This window comes from Hyla sarda, unplaced genomic scaffold (genome assembly GCF_029499605.1).
Source record: "Hyla sarda isolate aHylSar1 unplaced genomic scaffold, aHylSar1.hap1 scaffold_344, whole genome shotgun sequence".
Lineage (NCBI taxonomy): Eukaryota > Metazoa > Chordata > Amphibia > Anura > Hylidae > Hyla > Hyla sarda.
The window spans coordinates 263,087-274,306 of record NW_026610197.1 but is presented as its reverse complement, the minus strand read 5'-3'; the positions used below and the strand labels follow the sequence as shown (position 1 = coordinate 274,306).

At 37.4% G+C, this 11,220-nt stretch overlaps 1 protein-coding gene across 1 annotated transcript in view; it reads left to right on the top strand.

Moving 5' to 3' along the window:
* Positions 1-2,893: 2,893 nt before the first annotated feature.
* Positions 2,894-11,220, top strand: part of SENP3 (SUMO specific peptidase 3) — a 35,363-nt gene continuing 27,036 nt past the window's right edge. Inside the window, exon 1 of the mRNA XM_056553653.1 lies at positions 2,894-3,327. The gene's annotated coding sequence lies outside the window, so the exon portion shown is untranslated. The remainder of the gene's footprint in view (positions 3,328-11,220) is intronic.

The window sequence follows — 11,220 nt, the reverse complement described above, 5'->3', positions numbered from 1 at the left end:
CCGCACATGAGGCGCCTTCCTCCCTCTCTCTAGATTTCACCTAAAAAAAGAAGGGATCCTTATAAATAAGGAATGATATTTATTTATAATTTTTTTTTATTTTTGTATATTATTTATTTATATTTTTTTATGCGTGTTTTAGTTTTTGAATATTTATTTATTATATTTTCTTTAATTTAATTTTCAAATTTTTATCTTTATTTTTTATTTCTTATTTTTTCTTTTATTAATTTTTGTATTTTTTAACATATATTTTTTTATATATATTCTTTATTTTTTCAATAATCTTGTTGGTTAGCGGACTGACCTTCATGCACGATCTATATAGATTAGGTCAATAACAAGTATACATCACAAGCTTTTATAGATTAAACTTTATATTCAGGTCTGGCACATATCTTTATAGCGTTCGCTGTGTTTGTTTTCTGCTTTACACCAGGGCTGATCACCACAGGTGGGAACCAGGACAACGGGCGACGCTTTTAGTGCAGTAGTATGCGGAAGCGATCACATGACCCAGGGCCAGTCACGTGACTTGTTGGCGCGACAGCTCTGGACTCTGCACAGGCGCAGTGATGTTTTTACCCACGCCACCGGACGCCATTAAACAAATACAGAGCGGGTAAGAGTCAAACTCCCTACTTTATTACATCATATGTATAATTATATCATACAGCTGTTATGTATTAATATTATGTTAGTGGAGCATTCAATTTCGAGTGCTGCTATGTTTTTAAAACACTTATATACACTAACATGCACTGAAGATTTATGATATATACACAATGGAAGATATATGTATACACTGTTTATACAATGTTAATGTTTTTATGTAATGAGCACTTAATTGAAATTTGTATGATGTTTAATGCACATGGGTATTTAACCCCTTAAGGAAGTAAATGTACGTCCTGGTGAGGTGGTACTTAACGCACCAGGACGTACATTTACGTCCTGTGCATAACCGCGGGCATCGGAGCGATGCCCGTGTCATGCGCGGCTGATCCCGGCTGCTGATCGCAGCCAAGGACCCGCCGGCAATGGCCGACGCCCGCGATCTCGCGGGCGTCCGCCATTAACCCCTCAGGTGCCGGGATCAATACAGATCCCGGCATCTGCGGCAGTTCGCGATTTAAATGAACGATCGGATCGCCCGCAGCGCTGCTGCGGGGATCCGATCATTCATAACGCCGCACGGAGGTCCCCTCTCCTTCCTCCGTGCGGCTCCCGGCGTCTCCTGCTCTGGTCTGTGATCGAGCAGACCAGAGCAGAAGATAACCGATAATACTGATCTGTTCTATGTCCTATACATAGAACAGATCAGTATTAGCAATCATGGTATTGCTATGAATAGTCCCCTATGGGGACTATTCAAGTGTAAAAAAAAAATGTAAAAAAATGTAAAAGTAAAATTAAAAAAAAAGTGAAAAATCCCCTCCCCCAATAAAAAAGTAAAACGTCCGTTTTTTCCTATTTTACCCCCAAAAAGTGTAAAAAAGTTTTTTATAGACATATTTGGTATCGCCGCGTGCGTAAATGTCCGAACTATTAAAATTAAATGTTAATGATCCCGTACAGTGAACGGTGTGAACGAAAAAAAAAAAAAAAGTCCAAAATTCCTACTTTTTTTAATACATTTTATTTAAAAAAAATTATAAAAAATGTATTAAAAGTTTTTTATATGCAAATGTGGTATCAAAAAAAAGTACAGATCATGGCGCAAAAAAAGAGCCCCCATACCGCCGCTTATATGGAAAAATAAAAAAGTTAGAGGTCATCAAATTAAAGGGATTATAAACGTACTAATTTGGTTAAAAAGTTTGTGATTTTTTTGAAGCACAACAATAATAGAAAAGTATGTAATAATGGGTATCATTTTAATCGTATTGACCCTCAGAATAAATAACACACATCATTTTTACCATAAATTGTACGGCGTGAAAACAAAACCTTCCAAAATTAGCAAAATTGCGTTTTTCGTTTTAATTTCCCCACAAAAATAGTGTTTTTGGTTGCGCCATACATTTTATGATATAATGAGTGATGTCATTACAAAGGACAACTGGTCGCGCAAAAAACAAGCCCTCATACTAGTCTGTGGATGAAAATATAAAAGAGTTATGATTTTTAGAAGACGAGGAGGAAAAAATGAAAACGTAAAAATTAAATTGTCTGAGTCCTTAAGGGGTTAAACCCCCTACTGATGTGTGACACTAAGCTTGAAAATGGCACCATAGGAGCAGAAACGTTGCTTGTATTGATGTGACAGGAATAAATCAACACTTTTTTTCACCGTTCTTTGGAGTGCTGCGTTATTGTTGGATCCTATCTAAACTGAGGACTTTTGGTCAAGAAGTTTTTGAACGCTGGCACCCACACATTGAGGCTGAGTAGTGCTGCAATCATTTTTTGGTTTTTATATATATATATATATAATATGCGTACGGTTCCATCCAGTTTTCACCATACGGTTTTTGACTTTCCACAATTTTTTCTCTTGGAGTTTCAATCAAACAAGTGAAACTTTATTCACAATGGATTGAAAAGTTCAAAATGTATACTTTTTTTTTTTTCTTAAAAAACAGATGCAACCGTACATAATTTTTCAACCGTATACGGAAAACATTTTTCACACACGTTTTGATACAGTTTAGTCGGATTTTGAGGAATCTGATAGGTGACCTGTATTGCAGTAACGTGGTGTGACCCCGGCCTTACAGGTCGCTCGGAGTAACTTCTCCATTTCCACAGGTTTTGATAAATCTCCCCCAACATGACTCCACCGGATAAGATCACTTATCAGGCAGCGAGGGGGGAGTTCAGTTCCCATGGACACCGGTCATGTGACCCGGGACAGACCATGTGGTGAATGTCTCGGTTTGTGGCGACAGACACAATGGATGAACACGTGCCGCTCCTCGGGGTGCACCAACATGGCCGCGGAGCCTGCAGGGGGCGCCAGTGACTACTCACAGCCCCGGCCCTCACCTCTATCACTCCGCAGCCGCCCGGAGTCCAGCACGAGGACCGGGAGCGGTAACAACACCCGGCGGTGTGCGGTGTGAGGACTCGCCAACATAGCGGAAGACGCTCCGCACCGGCTATGAAGGCCGCAGAAGAGAGGACCAAGATGGCGGCGCTTCCGGAACAGGAGGCGTTACCATAGCGATCCGGTCCCTCACCCCCGCAGGAGGTGTCGGCGCGGACGTGTGACGTCACCAACGAGCGACTACCCGACCGACGACGACAGAGAGAAAAGAGCGCGGCCCGGGGAGCAGAGGAGGGGATGAGAGGACGCGGGGGCCCCTGGAGAGCAGCAGCGGAAGTGTGAGTGCGGGGAGGAGGGGGCCCCGGTATACCGCCGTGCACTCCTCTATATACCACCGTGCACCCCTCCTTATACCGTGCATTATACTGCACCCCTAAATATACTATACATTGTACTGCACTCCTATATACCCCTCTATATCCTATACAATATACTGCACCCCTCTATATACTATACATTGTACTGCACCCCTATATATCTCTGTATACCCCTCTATATACTATACATTGTACTGCACCCCTATATATCACTGTATACCCCTCTATGTACTATACATTGTACTGCACCCCTATATATCTCTGTATACCCCTCTATGTACTATACATTATACTGCACCCCTATATATCTCTGTATACCCCTCTATATACTATACATTATACTGCACCCCTATATATCACTGTATACCCCTCTATATACTATACATTATACTGCACCCCTATATATCACTGTATACCCCTCTATATACTATACATTATACTGCACCCCTATATATCACTGTATACCCCTCTATATACTATACATTATACTGCACCCCTATATATCTCTGTATACCCCTCTATATACTATACATTATACTGCACCCCTATATATCTCTGTATACCCCTCTATATACTATACATTATACTGCACCCCTATATATCACTGTATACCCCTCTATATACTATACATTATACTGCACCCCTATATATCTCTGTATACCCCTCTATATACTATACAATATACTGCACCCCTATATATCACTGTATACCCCTCTATATACTATACATTATACTGCACCCCTATATATCTCTGTATACCCCTCTATATACTATACAATATACTGCACCCCTATATATCTCTGTATACCCCTCTATATACTATACATTATACTGCACCCCTATATATCTCTGTATACCCCTCTATATACTATACATTATACTGCACCCCTATATATCACTGTATACCCCTCTATACTATACATTGTACTGCACCCCTATATATCTCTGTATACCCCTCTATATACTATACATTATACTGCACCCCTATATATCACTGTATACCCCTCTATATACTATACATTATACTGCACCCCTATATATCTCTGTATACCCCTCTATATACTATACCTTATACTGCACCCCTATATATCTCTGTATACCCCTCTATATACTATACATTATACTGCACCCCTATATATCTCTGTATACCCCTCTATATACTATACATTATACTGCACCCCTATATATCACTGTATACCCCTCTATACTATACATTGTACTGCACCCCTATATATCACTGTATACCCCTCTATACTATACATTGTACTGCACCCCTATATATCTCTGTATACCCCTCTATATACTATACATTATACTGCACCCCTATATATCACTGTATACCCCTCTATATACTATACATTATACTGCACCCCTATATATCACTGTATACCCCTCTATACTATACATTGTACTGCACCCCTATATATCACTGTATACCCCTCTATATACTATACATTATACTGCACCCCTATATCTCTGTATACCCCTCTATATACTATACATTATACTGCACCCCTATATATCACTGTATACCCCTCTATATACTATACATTATACTGCACCCCTGTATATCTCTGTATACCCCTCTATACTATACATTGTACTGCACCCCTATATATCTCTGTATACCCCTCTATATACTATACATTGTACTGCACCCCTATATATCACTGTATACCCCTCTATATACTATACATTATACTGCACCCCTATATATCTCTGTATACCCCTCTATATACTATACATTGTACTGCACCCCTATATATCACTGTATACCCCTCTATATACTATACATTGTACTGCACCCCTATATATCACTGTATACCCCTCTATATACTATACATTATACTGCACCCCTATATATCTCTGTATACCCCTCTATATACTATACATTATACTGCACCCCTATATATCACTGTATACCCCTCTATATACTATACATTATACTGCACCCCTATATATCTCTGTATACCCCTCTATATACTATACATTATACTGCACCCCTATATATCACTGTATACCCCTCTATATACTATACATTATACTGCACCCCTATATATCACTGTATACCCCTCTATATACTATACATTATACTGCACCCCCTATATATCTCTGTATACCCCTCTATATACTATACATTATACTGCACCCCTATATATCACTGTATACCCCTCTATATACTATACATTATACTGCACCCCTATATATCTCTGTATACCCCTCTATATACTATACATTATACTGCACCCCTATATATCACTGTATACCCCTCTATATACTATACATTATACTGCACCCCTATATATCTCTGTATACCCCTCTATATACTATACATTATACTGCACCCCTATATATCACTGTATACCCCTCTATATACTATACATTATACTGCACCCCTATATATCACTGTATACCCCTCTATATACTATACATTATACTGCACCCCTATATATCACTGTATACCCCTCTATTTACTATACATTATACTGCACCCCTATATATCACTGTATACCCCTCTATATACTATACATTATACTGCACCCCTATATATCACTGTATACCCCTCTATATACTATACATTATACTGCACCCCTATATATCACTGTATACCCCTCTATATACTATACATTATACTGCACCCCTATATATCACTGTATACCCCTCTATATACTATACATTATACTGCACCCCTGTATATCTCTGTATACCCCTCTATATACTATACATTATACTGCACCCCTATAGATCACTGTATACCCCCTCTATATACTATACAATATACTGCACCCCTATATATCACTGTATACCCCTCTATATACTATACAATATACTGCACCCCTATATATCACTGTATACCCCTCTATATACTATACATTATACTGCACCCCTATATATCACTGTATACCCCTCTATATACTATACATTATACTGCACCCCTATATCACTGTATACCCCTCTATATACTATACATTATACTGCACCCCTATATATCACTGTATACCCCTCTATATACTATACATTGTACTGCACCCCTATATATCACTGTATACCCCTCTATATACTATACATTATACTGCACCCCTATATATCTCTGTATACCCCTCTATATACTATACATTATACTGCACCCCTATATATCTCTGTATACCCCTCTATATACTATACATTATACTGCACCCCTATATATCTCTGTATACCCCTCTATATACTATACATTATACTGCACCCCTATATATCTCTGTATACCCCTCTATATACTATACATTATACTGCACCCCTATATATCTCTGTATACCCCTCTATATACTATACATTATACTGCACCCCTATATATCACTGTATACCCCTCTATATCCTATACATTATACTGCACCCCTATATATCTCTGTATACCCCTCTATATACTATACATTATACTGCACCCCTATATATCACTGTATACCCCTCTATATACTATACATTATACTGCACCCCTATATATCTCTGTATACCCCTCTATATACTATACAATATACTGCACCCCTATATATCACTGTATACCCCCTCTATATACTATACATTATACTGCACCCCTATATATCTCTGTATACCCCTCTATATACTATACATTATACTGCACCCCTATATATCTCTGTATACCCCTCTATATACTATACATTATACTGCACCCCTATATATCTCTGTATACCCCTCTATATACTATACATTATACTGCACCCCTATATATCTCTGTATACCCCTCTATATACTATACATTATACTGCACCCCTATATATCACTGTATACCCCTCTATATACTATACATTATACTGCACCCCTATATATCTCTGTATACCCCTCTATATACTATACAATATACTGCACCCCTATATATCACTGTATACCCCTCTATATACTATACATTATACTGCACCCCTATATATCTCTGTATACCCCTCTATATACTATACATTATACGGCACCCCTATATATCTCTGTATACCCCTCTATATACTATACATTATACTGCACCCCTATAGATCACTGTATACCCCTCTATATACTATACATTATACTGCACCCCTATATATCACTGTATACCCCTCTATATACTATACATTATACTGCACCCCTATATATCACTGTATACCCCTCTATATACTATACATTATACTGCACCCCTATATATCACTGTATACCCCTCTATATCCTATACAATATACTGCACCCCTCTATATCCTATACATTGTACTGCACCCCTATATATCACTGTATACCCCTCTATATACTATACATTGTACTGCACCCCTATATATCTCTGTATACCCCCTCTATATACTATACATTATACTGCACCCCTATAGATCACTGTATACCCCTCTATATACTATACATTATACTGCACCCCTATAGATCACTGTATACCCCTCTATATACTATACATTATACTGCACCCCTATATATCACTGTATACCCCTCTATATACTATACAATATACTGCACCCCTATATATCTCTGTATACCCCTCTATATACTATACATTATACTGCACCCCTATATATCTCTGTATACCCCTCTATATACTATACATTATACTGCACCCCTATATATCACTGTATACCCCTCTATATACTATACATTATACTGCACCCCTCTATATCCTATACATTGTACTGCACCCCTATATATCACTGTATACCCCTCTATATACTATACAATATACTGCACCCCTATATATCTCTGTATACCCCTCTATATGCTATACAATATACTGCACCCCTGTATATCACTGTATACCCCTCTATATACTATACATTGTACTGCACCCCTGTATATCACTGTATACCCCTCTATATACTATACATTATACTGCACCCCTATATATCACTGTATACCCCTCTATATACTATACATTATACTGCACCCCTATAGATCACTGTATACCCCTCTATATACTATACATTGTACTGCACCCCTATATATCACTGTATACCCCTCTATATACTATACAATATACTGCACCCCTATATATCACTGTATACCCCTCTATATACTATACAATATACTGCACCCCTATATATCTCTGTATACCCCTCTATATACTATACAATATACTGCACCCCTATATATCACTGTATACCCCTCTATATACTATACAATATACTGCACCCCTATATATCTCTGTATACCCCCTCTATATACTATACATTATACTGCACCCCTGTATATCACTGTATACCCCTCTATATACTATACATTGTACTGCACCCCTGTATATCACTGTATACCCCTCTATATCCTATACATTGTACTGCACCCCTATATATCACTGTATACCCCCTCTATATACTATACATTATACTGCACCCCTATATATCACTGTATACCCCTCTATATACTATACATTATACTGCACCCCTATATATCACTGTATACCCCTCTATATACTATACATTATACTGCACCCCTATAGATCACTGTATACCCCTCTATATACTATACATTATACTGCACCCCTATATATCTCTGTATACCCCTCTATATACTATACATTATACTGCACCCCTATAGATCACTGTATACCCCTCTATATACTATACATTATACTGCACCCCTATATATCTCTGTATACCCCTCTATATACTATACATTGTACTGCACCCCTATATATCACTGTATACCCCTCTATATACTATACATTATACTGCACCCCTAGATATCACTGTATACCCCACTATATACTACACATTATACTGCACCCCTATATATCTCTGTATACCCCTCTATATACTATACAATATACTGCACCCCTATATATCACTGTATACCCCTCTATATACTATACATTATACTGCACCCCTATATATCTCTGTATACCCCTCTATATACTATACATTATACTGCACCCCTATATATCACTGTATACCCCTCTATATACTATACATTATACTGCACCCCTATATATCACTGTATACCCCTCTATATACTATACATTATACTGCACCCCTATAGATCACTGTATACCCCTCTATATACTATACAATATACTGCACCCCTATATATCACTGTATACCCCTCTATATACTATACATTATACTGCACCCCTGTATATCTCTGTATACCCCTCTATATCCTATACATTATACTGCACCCCTATATATCACTGTATACCCCTCTATATACTATACATTATACTGCACCCCTATATATCTCTGTATACCCCTCTATATCCTATACATTATACTGCACCCCTATATATCACTGTATACCCCTCTATATACTATACATTATACTGCACCCCTATATATCACTGTATACCCCTCTATATACTATACATTATACTGCACCCCTATATATCACTGTATACCCCACTATATACTATACATTATACTGCACCCCTATATATCACTGTATACCCCTCTATATACTATACAATATACTGCACCCCTATATATCACTGTATACCCCTCTATATACTATACATTATACTGCACCCCTATATATCACTGTATACCCCTCTATATACTATACATTATACTGCACCCCTATATATCACTGTATACCCCTCTATATACTATACATTATACTGCACCCCTATATATCACTGTATACCCCTCTATATACTATACATTATACTGCACCCCTATAGATCACTGTATACCCCTCTATATACTATACAATATACTGCACCCCTATATATCACTGTATACCCCTCTATATACTATACATTATACTGCACCCCTATAGATCACTGTATACCCCACTATATACTATACATTATACTGCACCCCTATATATCACTGTATACCCCTCTATATACTATACAATATACTGCACCCCTATATATCACTGTATACCCCTCTATATACTATACATTATACTGCACCCCTATATATCACTGTATACCCCTCTATATACTATACATTATACTGCACCCCTATATATCACTGTATACCCCTCTATATACTATACATTATACTGCACCCCCTATATATCACTGTATACCCCTCTATATACTATACATTATACTGCACCCCTATATATCACTGTATACCCCTCTATATACTATACATTATACTGCACCCCTATATATCACTGTATACCCCTCTATATACTATACATTATACTGCACCCCTATATATCACTGTATACCCCTCTATATACTATACAATTATACTGCACCCCTATATATCACTGTATACCCCTCTATATACTATACATTATACTGCACCCCTATATATCACTGTATACCCCTCTATATACTATACATTATACTGCACCCCTATATATCACTGTATACCCCTCTATATACTATACATTATACTGCACCCCTATATATCACTGTATACCCCTCTATATACTATACAATATACTGCACCCCTATATATCACTGTATACCCCTCTATATACTATACATTATACTGCACCCCTATATATCACTGTATACCCCTCTATATACTATACATTATACTGCACCCCTATATATCACTGTATACCCCTCTATATACTATACATTATACTGCACCCCTATATATCACTGTATACCCCTCTATATACTATACATTATACTGCACCCCTATATATCACTGTATACCCCTCTATATACTATACATTATACTGCACCCCTATATATCACTGTATACCCCTCTATATACTATACAATATACTGCACCCCTATATATCACTGTATACCCCTCTATATACTATACATTATACTGCACCCCTATATATCACTGTATACCCCTCTATATACTATACATTATACTGCACCCCTATATATCACTGTATACCCCTCTATATACTATACATTATACTGCACCCCTATATACTTCACTGTATACCCCTCTATATACTATACATTATACTGCACCCCTA